Source organism: Myotis lucifugus, unplaced genomic scaffold, assembly GCF_000147115.1.
Source record: "Myotis lucifugus unplaced genomic scaffold, Myoluc2.0 scaffold_142, whole genome shotgun sequence".
Classification (NCBI taxonomy): Eukaryota; Metazoa; Chordata; class Mammalia; order Chiroptera; family Vespertilionidae; genus Myotis; species Myotis lucifugus.
Window position 1 is genome coordinate 3,432,783 of NW_005871190.1, and position 12,094 is coordinate 3,444,876.

The 12,094-nt window shown below is 42.5% G+C and overlaps 1 pseudogene; it reads right to left on the minus strand.

Annotated features, from left to right (window-relative positions):
• Positions 1–11,728: 11,728 nt before the first annotated feature.
• Positions 11,729–11,835, minus strand: LOC111827209 (annotated as a pseudogene).
• Between the last annotated feature and the right edge of the window lie 259 nt (positions 11,836–12,094).

The following is a 12,094-nucleotide window of genomic DNA, read 5'->3' on the forward strand; positions in this document are numbered from 1 at the left end:
AGCTAAAGTTTACTCATATATAAAGGTCGATTGTGTAGATTATCTCTTGGAAAAAATAAAGCCAGGAGAGGTTTAAAAGGCTTATTCACAGACTATCTGTGAAAATGGGTCTTATTTTGTTTCACTTTATGTTTGTTTGTTTGTTTGTTTGTTTTCCCCTCTGAGTAAACTGATTGGTTGGAAGTCCTCAAAGCACAGTTTACCCTTGAACAGACTGAGTTAGGGAAGGCAATTTAAAGGTGTTTCCTGAAAAAGCTTTAATTTCAGCTATAAAGTAAACATTACATATTCTTTGGCTAGCTGCTATTGTCCTTTTAATAAATCTGGGTATACACTAAGACCCTTGTTATGATTTGCCAATATATGTATTTTTAAATAGCAGCTTCATTTTTCATGCAACTTCCTCTCCTCTATTTTCTAAGTAACCCAATAGATACTTTAAAAAAGCAAAACAAAACTACTTGAATTAGGAAGAACAGATTAATGCCCAATTTAAGATACGTTTAAAGTAGGTCTGTGGAGAACTTGTAAGCCACATTACTAGTGGACATTTTATTGGCCATAACTGTTATTATCTTGTACCCAATACTAATCTATCTGACAAGTAGGCCTTGCAGAATAGCTCTCTTTTTAATATATTTTCTATATATTACCTCCTTTTTAAATATAATTTGTATGTGACTTTACTTTCAAGCAAACCTTTTAATTTTTCTAAGGCTTTATTTTTTGGAGTGGTTTTAAATTCACAACAAAATGAAAGGAAGTATAGAGATTTACATTTTATCTAACCCACACAAATGCATAGCCTCCCCTATTATCAATACCCCTTATCAGAATAGTACATTTACTACAATTGATAAACCTAAATTGATATATCATAATCAACTATAGTTTACACTGTAGTTCACTCTATAGGTTTGGAAAAAATCTTTCTATATAAAGCCTAAGTGACCATTAGACCCATCAATGACACACTGACCACCAGGGGGCAGACGCTCAACACAGGAGCTACCCCCTGGTGGTCAGTACACTCCCACAGCAAATCTCCTGTGGCCAGCCAACCTCCTATGGTCCCTCCTTGCTGGCCCCCATCACCGCGATATCTGGCCAGGCCGAGGAACCCCACCCAAGCTTGAATTCATGTACCGGGCCTCTAGTGTATAATGATATGTATCCATCATTATAGTATCATGCAGAGAATTTTCACTCTTTCAAAATCCTCTGTGCTCTTTCTGTTCATCTTGCCCACACCCAACCTCTGGCAACCACTGATTTTGTTAGTCTCCATAGTTTTATCTTTTACAGAATGTCATAGAGTAGAAATCACACAGTAGTAGTGATTTCAGATTGATATATTTCATTTAGTGATATGCATTTAAGGTTCTTCATGTCTTTTCATGACAGTTTACTTCTTTTCAGTGCTCAATAATATTATATTGTCTGGATGTACCTCAGTTTGTTCATCCATTCACCTAATAATGGATATCTTGGTTTCTTCCAAGTTTTGGTAATTAGAATAAACCCGCTATAAACATCCATGTGCAGGTTTTTGTGTGGACATAAGTTTTCAAATATTTTGAGCAAATTCAAGGGAGCACAATTGTTGGAGCATATGGTTTAAAAGTATGTTGAGTGTTGCAAGAAGCTGCCAAACTATCTTCCAAAGTAGCTGTACCATTTGCATTCTGGGCGGAAATGAATGAGAGTTCCTATTGCACCTGTGCTCACCAGCATATAGTTGTCAGTATTCCTGATTTTAGACATTCTGACAGGTTTATGGTTGTATCTGATTCTTATTTCAAAATGTATTTTCCTGCAGACATAACATGTGAAGCATCCTATATAATAAAAGGCTAATATGCAAACTGTCCCCTCAGGAGTTCGACTGGGAGATAGGGAGTTTGATTGCTTGCTATGACGTGTGCTGACCACCAGGGGGTGGCGCGGAATATGGTGGGAGACCAGCAGCGGCGGCAGGGCACTGAGGGAGCAAGGGAAGAGGAGGCAGGGAGGCCTAGGGACCCTACCTGTGCACGAATTTCATGCACGGGGGGAGGTGTGTCCCTCAGCCCAGCCTGCACCCTCTCCAATCTGGGACCCCTCAAGAGATGTACTCTTTATTACCTCTTTATTAGATAGGATGCCTATTTGCCATTCATATATCTTCTTTGGTGAGGCGTCTTCTTAAGGTCTTTGGCTCATTTTTTATTTGGGTTGTCAGTTTTTTAAAAATATATTTTTATTAATTTCAGAGATGAAGGGAGAAGGAAAGAGATTATGAGAAAGAATCATTGATTAACTGCCTCCTGCATGCCCCCTACTCGGGATTGAGCCCACAATCCATGCACAGCCCTTGACCAAACCTGGGACCATTCAGTCCTCAGACCAATGCTCTATCCACTGAGTGAAACCAGCTAGAGCTGGGTTGTCAGTTTTAAGAATTCTTTGTATATTTTGGATACGACTTTTATTGGAAGTGTCCTTTGAAAATATTTTATTTTTGCAAAATGAGGCTTGTCTTCCCATTTTCTTAACAGTGTCCTTCACAGAGCAGAAATACTAAATTTTAATGAAATCTAGCTTATCAATTCTTTGTTTCATGGATAATGCCTTTGGTGTTATATATAAAAAGGCATCACCACACCCATGGTCATCTAGGCTTGCTCCTATGTTATCTTCTAGGAGGTTTATAGTTTTGTTTCTATTTCACATGTAGGTCTGTGATTCATTTTGAGTTAATTTCTAGTGAAGTCTACAAGATCTGTGTGTTGGGGTCCAACCCAAACAGGTCCAGGGGTTCCCAAAGGTGTGGACGGAGTTGGCGAAGAAGGAATGACACGGAGACAGCGTTCAGTTGATCAGCAGCCTAGCCAGGTTCTGTGTTTATTGTCTTGTTACATCTGTATTTATACCAGTTGATTTTAATCCTATCCATTCTATTTCAAAGGTTAGGGCATTTCTTATCTCCATTCCAAGGTTACTCTATTGTTCTATTAAGCTACAAGGGAGTAACTGAAGGAGATTATCCTAAGTAAAGATTATGTAGCTTAAGCGTGATTGTTTGTAGTTAAAGTGATTAATTACCCGCCTGGCACTTAGTTAAGGGGTTTTATTCCCTCCCTAACTCCAGGGAAACAGCCTTTCTCGGAGAGGTGACCTTGGTTAAAACACATAGAAGAAGGGGAGCAAACATATTAAGAACAGTATGCCATATAAGCCAGGTCCCTTGAAACATATGCTGTGCAGATGTTTCTTCCCTGCAGCGACTGTGTCAAGCAGCAAGGGTGGACCGGCTTCCGGCATGTGTGTAGATTTATTTTCTTTTACATGGATGTCCAGTTGTTTCAGCATCATTTATTGAGAAGAATATCTTTGGTTCATTGCATTGCCTTTTCTGTTCTGTCAAAGATCAATTGGCTATATTTATGGGGGTCTATTTCTGGACTCTATTCCATTGGTCTACTTGTCTATTCCTTTGCCAATATCACACTATCGTTATTGCTCTAGTTTTATAGTAAGTATTAAAGTTGAATAGTGTCTGTCTTCCAACTTTGATTTTTGTTTTTGTTTTCTTTCAGCATTATTTTGGCTATTCTGAGTCTTTGGCCTCTCCATAGAAACTTTAGAACCAGTATGTGGGTATCCACAAAACTCTTTTCATACCCAAATCTTATAAAATGTGTATATCTTTCAATACAACACATTTCAGCTGTTTTTTTAATAAGTTTATACAATGTGCTTGCAGACTTTTAAGTTATATTCCAGATACAATTGATAGAATGTCAAAATGATAAGGTGTCCAAAAGGGGATATGTTACTGGCCCGAGAAGAGGCCAGATGCCATGTTACTACATGCAAAGCAATGTTTGTTAATGGCCATACAAATTGGTGATCACAAAATGATGAAGTATATTAACCCTAACATCATGAGGTCATCCTAACATTAGAGATCATCATCTTAAATTCCTTGATCTGATTCATATTACTCAATTATCTGGCTATCTTTGGAACAGAACCATAATCCAAAATTAAAATTTTGCTATAGTTTTTTTCAGTTGAAGAAACAAAGCAGTCTGAGGAAACCTGGTGCAAAACACATTTCACTGGGTGATGCCTGCACAACAGTTGATGCTCCAAGGGACATTTGGCAAATCTTGTGTTAGCAGGCCTGAGGGGCCTTTTGGCCAATTACCATGTGGCAATTTTTTATTTAGCTCTGAATATATGAGACTCCCAAACACTTATGAGGCAAGCATGGTCTAGGATATTTAATTATAATGAGACTAGAGGCCCGGTGCACAAAAATTTGTGCACTCCGGGGGGAAGGGGGGGTCCCTCAGCCCGGCCTGTGCCCTCTCGCAGTCTGGGACCCCTCGGGAGATAACGACCTGCTGGCTTAAGCCTGCTCCTGGGTGGCAGAGGGCAGGCCCAATCCCTAGATGCAGCCCCTGGTCAGGCTCAGAGCAGGGCTGATTGGGGAGTTGGGGTGCCGCCCCCTGTCATGCACAGAGCAGGGCGGATTGGGAGGTTGCGATGCCACCCTCAGTCACGCTCAGGGTAGGGCTGATTGGGGGGTTGGGGCATCACCTCCTATCACACTCAAGGCAGGGTCAATGGGGAGGTTTCGGCGCCACCCCCTGTGATGCACAGAGCAGGGCCAATCAGGGGGTTGGGGCGCTGCCCCCTGTCACTCACAGAGCAGGGCCAATCAGGGGGTTGGGGCACTGCCCCATGTCACGCACAGAGTAGGGCCGATAGGGGAGTTAGGGCACCGCCCCCCGTCACACACACAGCAGGGCGGATCAGGGGGTTGGGGCGCCGCCCTCTATCACCCACAGAGCAGGGCCGATCAGGGGGTTGGGGCGCCACCCCCTGTCACACACAGAGCAGGGCCAATCAGGGGGTTGGGACGCCACACCCTGTCACACACAGAGCCGCAGGGCGATCAGGGGGTTTGGGCGCTGCACCCTGTCATGCTGATCTGGTGCCAGGAGGCCTCTCGGCTCCGCTGATCCCGGTGCTGGGAGGCATATTACCCTTTTACTATATAGGATAGAGGCCTGGGGGCCGGCTGGTTTGCCCTGAAGGGTGTCCTGGATCAGGGTGGGGGTCCCCACTGGGGTGCCTGGCCAGCCTGGATGAGGGGATGATGGCTGTTTGCAGCTGGTCACACACCCTTCAGGGTGGGGGTCCCCACTGGGGTGCCTGGCCAGTCTGGGTGAGGGGCTGAGGGCTGCTTTCAGGCTGGCAGTTGTTGATTGAAGCTCCCAACCGCTCCTTTTTTTCTTTTTTTTTTTTCTTCTGGGCCAGCTTTAGCTCTGGCTCTAGCTCTGAGGCTTCCGCTGGTTTGTTTCAGTTCTATAATCGAAACAATGTATAACTTCAGCTCTGAGATCCCAGCCGGCTATATTTGTTAGAATGTTTCAAACTGCCAGCTCAGAGGCCGGCAAGTCAGGCGGGGAATGTTGGAGTTTGCAGTCCCTGGAGCAAGCAAGCCTCATGTTCGCTTCCAGCTGCCTGGCTGCCGGCCGCCATCTTGGCTGACAGTTAATTTGCATAAGGATACGCTGATTAGCCAATGGGAAGGGTAGCGGTCGTACGCCAATTACCATTTTTCTCTTTTATTAGTGTAGATAATATATAGAAATTATAATAGAGACAGAAAACAGAATTTTTCAAATATTTTAATGATGTTATGAAATTTTTTGCAAGCTTGCTATTTAGTAATAATTCAATTAGAGAATAAGGAATGATATATACCTATCTAATAATAGACAAACATGGTAATTGACCATACCTTCACTACGCCTCCCATTGGCTAATCAGTGTGATATGCAAATTAACTGCCAACAAAGATGGCAGCTAATTCGCATACTGCAGGCAGGGCGGGACAGTGCAGCCACAAGCACAAGAGCCATCATCCAGGCCCTCATGTGTGATCCCAGAAGCCGCCTGCCTGCCGCCTGTTGGGCTGCAGGCCAGCCCCAGAAACCCCAGAAGCCGCCCAGAAGCCAGTGATCTGGGAGAGATGGGTACCCCTACCTCTGGCAGAGGCGTCAGGCCTGGGCAAGGGGCCGATCTGGCGATTGGAGGGCGATGGGGGTTGACACCTCTGGCCGAGGCATCAGGCCTGGGTGAGGGTGGATCTGGCAATCGGGGGGAGATGGGGTCCCCTGCCTAGGCCTGAAGCCTGGGCCAGAGGCATCAGGCCTGGGTGGGGGGTGAGCCGGTGATCGGGGGAAGATGGGGGTCCCCTGCCCAGGCCTGACGCCTCTGGCAGAGGCGTCATGCTTGTGCAAGGGGCCTATCCTGTGATCAGAGGGTGATGGGGGTTGACGCCTCTGGGTGAGGCATCAGGCCTGGGCGAGGGTGGAGCCGGTGATCAGGGAGATATGGGGGCCCCTGCCCAGGCCTGAAGCCTGGGCCAGAGGCGTCAGGCCTGGGCCAGGGGGGACCATGCTGGCGATTGGTGTGAACTCCAGAGGAAACACCTTTTCTGACCGCTCATTGGCTAAGCTCCCTGTATGCCACTGGTAATATTCTTAGTAACTTGGGTAATAAGAATCCAAAAAGGTGATCTAGTGTTTTTCACCACACTCCTGGCAAAAAAAACGAAGGTCCGCTGCTGGAGGGCTAAGAAATGTCATATCCTGCCCTAGCTGGTTTTGCTCAGTGGATAATGCCTTGGCCTGCCGATGGCAGGATTCTGGATTCAATTCTGACCAAGGGCATGTACCTAGGTTGCAGGCTCCTACCTGGCCTGGGCCCAGGTCAGGGCTCATGCAGGAGGCAACCAATCAAAGTGTTCCTCTCACTTTGATGTTTCTCTCTGTCTTTCCCTATCTCTTCCACATTCTCTAAAAATCAATGGAAACATATCCTCAGGTGAGGATAAAAAAATAATAATAAATTATCCTATCTAATAAAAGACAAAAAGGGTAATTAACCATACCTCTGCTATTCTTCCCATTGGCTAATCAGCAGGATATGCAAATTAACTGCCAACAAAGATGGCGGCCAGCAGCCACGCAGCTGAAGCGAGCAGGAGGTTTGCTTGCTCCAATGATGGAGGAAGCCAAGGTTCCCCGCCTGCTGCGGCCTGCTTTAAGCTCCAAAAGCAACAAAGTTTCAATTATAGAAGCTAAACAAACCCAAGATACTTGCTTTCAGCCAGCCGCGGCCTCAGAGCTGGGAGCGCCAGTGAAGGCAACAGAGTTTCAATTATAGAAGGTAAATAAATCCCAGAATAAAAAAAGAAAAAAGAAAAAAGGAGAGGCTGGGAGCTTCAGTCTCAGGCCAGCCTGAAAACGGCCCTCAGCCCCTCACCCAGGCTGGCCAGGCACCCAAGCAGGACCCCCACCCTGATCCGGACACCCTTCAGGGCAAACCAGCCAGCCCCCACCCATGCACCAGGCCTCTATCCTATATAGTAAAAGGGTAATATGCAAACTGACCCTAACAGCAGAAGGACTGGGAATGACTGGTCACTATGACACACACTGACCACCAGGGGGCAGACGCTCAATGCAGGAGCTGCCCTCTGGTGGTCTGTGCATTCCCACATGAGAGAGCTCTGCTCAGCCACAAGCCAGGCTGATGGCTGCCAGTACAGCAGTGGTGGTGGGAGCCTCTCTTGCCTCCTCAGCAGCGCTAAGGATGTCCAACTGCAGCTTAGGTCTGCTCCCCGCTGGCAAGTGGACATCCCCCGAGGGCTGCTGGGCTGCCAGAGGGATGTCTGATTGCCAGCTTAGGTCCAATTCCCCGGGGAGCAGGCCTAAGCCAGCAGGTGGTCATCCCCCGAGGGGTCCCAGACTGCGAGAGGGCACAGGCCGGGCTGAGGGACCTTCCCCCCCTCCCCGATTGCACAAATTTTTGTGCACCGGGCCCCTAGTTATTATATGAAAGACACATCTTGAAAATGCCTAAAGAAAGTTGTCATTTTTTCATGCTGAAGGGACTGGAGTCCGTGTTGATGAAAAATCCTTGCTGGCTGCGGTGACTGGCAGTGGCTGCAGCAGCGGGGTGATGGGGCTGGTGCCTTCCCCTTATCAGCCCGGTCACCTCCCACAGACTGCGGCTTAGGCCCGCTCCCCAAGGGGAGCAGGGAGCAGGCCTAAGCTGTCACTAGGACATCCCCTGAGGGCTCCCAGTATGTGAGAGGGGGAAGGCTGGGCTGAGGGACACCCCCCCCCGCCCAGTGCACAAATTTAATGCACCGGGCCCCTAGTGTGTGTGTGTGTGTGTGTGTGTGTGTGTGTGTGTGTATATAAATATATATATATATATATATATATATATATATATATATATACTAATCAACGTTGTAATTGAATGCCATCTGCATATTCTTAGGTATAAATAAGAAAAGCAAATTACCCCAAACATAGGGAAGTGCTGAACAGTTGTTATTCACAAAAGTTGACCAGAAATAAACATATTTTATCTACCACCTTTTTTAGGGGATGTGGAATGAGGAAAAGGGTCTGAAGTATTTCTCAGATCCATGTAACAGTTCAAGGAGAGAAAGCTTCCCAGCACGGAGCTAATTAATATTTACTATTATCACAAGTATAAAATAAGATGACATTGGGGAAAAACTCTTTCAACTGATGTCTGTCACTTAAGACTTATGACAATTTTCACTCAATGTCCTATAAAGAGACCAATTACTTTGTAAATTAGAAAATGAAAAATAATTCTCCCTTGATATTTGGCAAAAAAAAATCTTTAAAAAGTTTGGTGAGTGCACTCAATGGTTCCTTTAAATACCCCTAAACAATCTGGAAGGCTCAGGAAATAAAGAAAAAGAATTAACACAATTAATTTATTCTAAAAACATTTATTGAACATGTTAAATATAAATGGCCCAAGGTATATAAAATTCTATAAAAATCATAGCACTGGTTTTCATGGAACTTATATTCTTGTGGAATATATTATACTATGGATTTATAATATTTTCTCTCACTTGATACTTGCTATTTACTTTACTAATTACTTGCTATATCTTCTGCTCCTTTTTTCTTAAAGAAAAAGTAGAATAATTCCCACAAAGGCAAGAAGACAGGAAGGTAGCCAGGCTAATTAGAAATCAAGAAGGCTGTCATATGAGATAATGTGTAGGAAAGAAATAGCTACATAAATTATTATATCAGAATCACATATCTATTTCTAATAGAAATATCTGGGGGCAAAAACAAGTATTTTAAGGTCAAAAATTGTAAAATAAATACATAATAAAAATGAAATAAATGTGTTATTGTTGCTTCAGTATATGGTTATAATTCTGCTAAAAGCCTATTATTTTAGTTTACACAATTTTAGAATATTTAGTTCAGAAATTTCAGTTTTCAAAGAGAAATCAAATCTAATAAACTTTGTTTCCTTTGAAAGCACTTGTGATAAATGTTTTCCTATGACCTTCCAGTATGTCTATATTTAGAATCTTAAAAAATATTTTTTAGAGAAGACAAATAATCAGGTTAGAAATGCATAAAACTTTCCAAAGTGCTAGCCCAGGTTAACTTTTAATATTAACTCATCCTGGTTCAAGAAAACCATCCACATTTCTGGGCAACAATAAAACTCACCGGTGTATCATAAATACATACACTAATAAGCTGCAGTACTGGTCTGGAAATGTTGCTTCAAGCAACATGACACCAACATGCTTACTGCTGGATCCTTCTAAATCTCTATTAAATATTTTTGGAACTAAATAGTATTCTATTGTTAGACAATATTACCTCATTAAACAGTAGTAGTCAGAGTAAATTATAAGCTATTATTTTCTTTACAGTTCTGAATTGTGAATTTGTAATAAATACCCAAAGTTACAGACCTTTCTAAAGCCTGACTCTATTTTTGTTTCATTAAGTGGACTGATTTAGATTCTGTTTAGAAAAATTTTCAACCAATGTAATATGTTGAAAGTGTTTATCAACTGTAAATTCTATCAGTTTTTAACAATTTAAGTCAATAATATATTAGATTTATTAAGATTCTATTTCAGAATGGAGAAAAGTCAGATAAAAAGAAAAAAAAAAAAAAAAAAAAACAAAGAATGACTTTTTTCTGTAATTTGCACTTTTGCCCCCAAAGAAATTCTTGTAACATATCATATAGGGAAGGGTTATGTAATGAAGTTGGATTTTTACATGTAGGTAGAGTATTTAAATTATATATGTGCACTAGCCAGCGAAAACGTTCTTCCAAATTCGAAAATTGTGTTTGAGTATATTGCTTTCTAAATACAATGAACCACAAAGTGAAAACTTGAAATTGAATACCTGAATCTTTCATTTTTCTGAAGAACTGTTGTCATTGAAATAGAGAAAGATGAAGTAGCTAATTAACCTTTAAAAGGCTTTTCAATCCATGCCTAGTGAAAAATGTTTACAGTATTCTGATTTATAATGTTTTCTTATGCTTTGAAAAATGATGTAAGTTTAACTCTGATATTGACTTTGAGTTCATCTGACTTTGATACTGAGTTTGTGTTTTTCTTTGTGACATTCCATCATACATTTGATGATAGTTTTTTATGAGCAGAAGACTTACATCACTTCCTTATTTCTATTAGAAATTCTATCTCAGCTAAACAGAATTAAAACATTTTTGTCATACTAGCTCATCACTTTTCCTTCTTTCTATGTTTAAAAAGTTAGATATATTTTTATTTGCTTCATTTTGTTTTGAAAATCTTCCTGTAATTGTTAAAATTCAGAAGCTGCTTTAACTAAATAATGAGAGGGCTAGGGAGTCAGGGAGGGGGAATAGCACAGGAAAGTCCAGGAGTAACAGAATCTTGTGAAATAACAGGTTGCAGCTTGCTGACTGCACCACAGAGACAAACAAAAGGACCTAGAACTGAACCCAGCTAGGCAGGAGTTGCTAAGACAACCCAGCTGAGTGGGGAAAACTAGACCCAGCCAGGCCGGAGTCGGTAGGGCAACCCGGGTTGGTGGGAACAGTGATAGCACCTTGGAACTGAAGTGGCAGTCCTCAATCAGGTCTGTCCTTGGGCAGGAACTTGAGTTTTAAATGTATGGATGTTGCTAAGGCAGAATTATTTGAAATGACCAATCAGGAGCTAACAGAGCTTGTATCTACCCCCAGACAAAGAAGCACACTTTCTTCTCTCTCTGGTGCACTGGGTTCCTGGCTCTTCTGTGGCAGGGGACATGCTTCCCTGTGCCCATGTGACTTATGACTATATGGGACTCCTCACACGGACCTAATAGACTTTAAGTAGCTTGGATGCTGAACTACACTTGACTGCAACATGGAACGGAAGCTCTGGAAACCAGCCTGCTTTGGGCTCTCCTGGAACCCCAGCTGCACCTTTTCCAGGCCTGGCTTAAGGGGCAGTAGACTGTGGAACCTGAGACAAAGAAGCTTCACTCGCAACCTGCTTTTGCCCCCCTCCCTGCTGCTCCCTGTGCAGGAGCCTGTCTGTTTCTCAATAAATTTTGCTTCCACTAACTATTTTTGTCCATAAGCTCATTCTTCGATTTTGTGAGACAATGAACTCAGACCCAAACTCAGCACTTTGGTTTCAATGGTGCATAAGGTTGTGTGGATTTCTTATGATTTGTAGAGTTTTTTTTGTTTGTTTGTTTGTTTCTCTGTTAGTTGATTTTATACCACATGTTTTTTAAGTTAAAAATTAATGCCCATAGGAGTCTTAGAGGTGTTTTTTTTCCTTGTGCAATCATCCCCCCGCCCATAAGAATGTAAAGTTTGTATTGCATATGACTTCACAAGATCAGCAATCGATTAAACTGATAAGAACAGATACTACCCTTGATCTTAGCCAAAAGGCCAAGAAGGGATGTGAGCACTAAGCTATTAATGACAGACTGGACCTTTACCTTAGTATTACAAGAAAAATGCGTTTTCACCTTCATTTAATCACAACACTAAATATTAATAAAGTGATAAGGATGTAAATTTCTCTCTCCTAACATATTTTCTTTAAATGAATAGTTGCCCTTGACATGGAAATATACATGGATACCTGAAATATGCTGAGACATTTTCCTTCATAAGTATATAAAATGCCCCTAAACACAATAGTAAATTGCATTTTTAC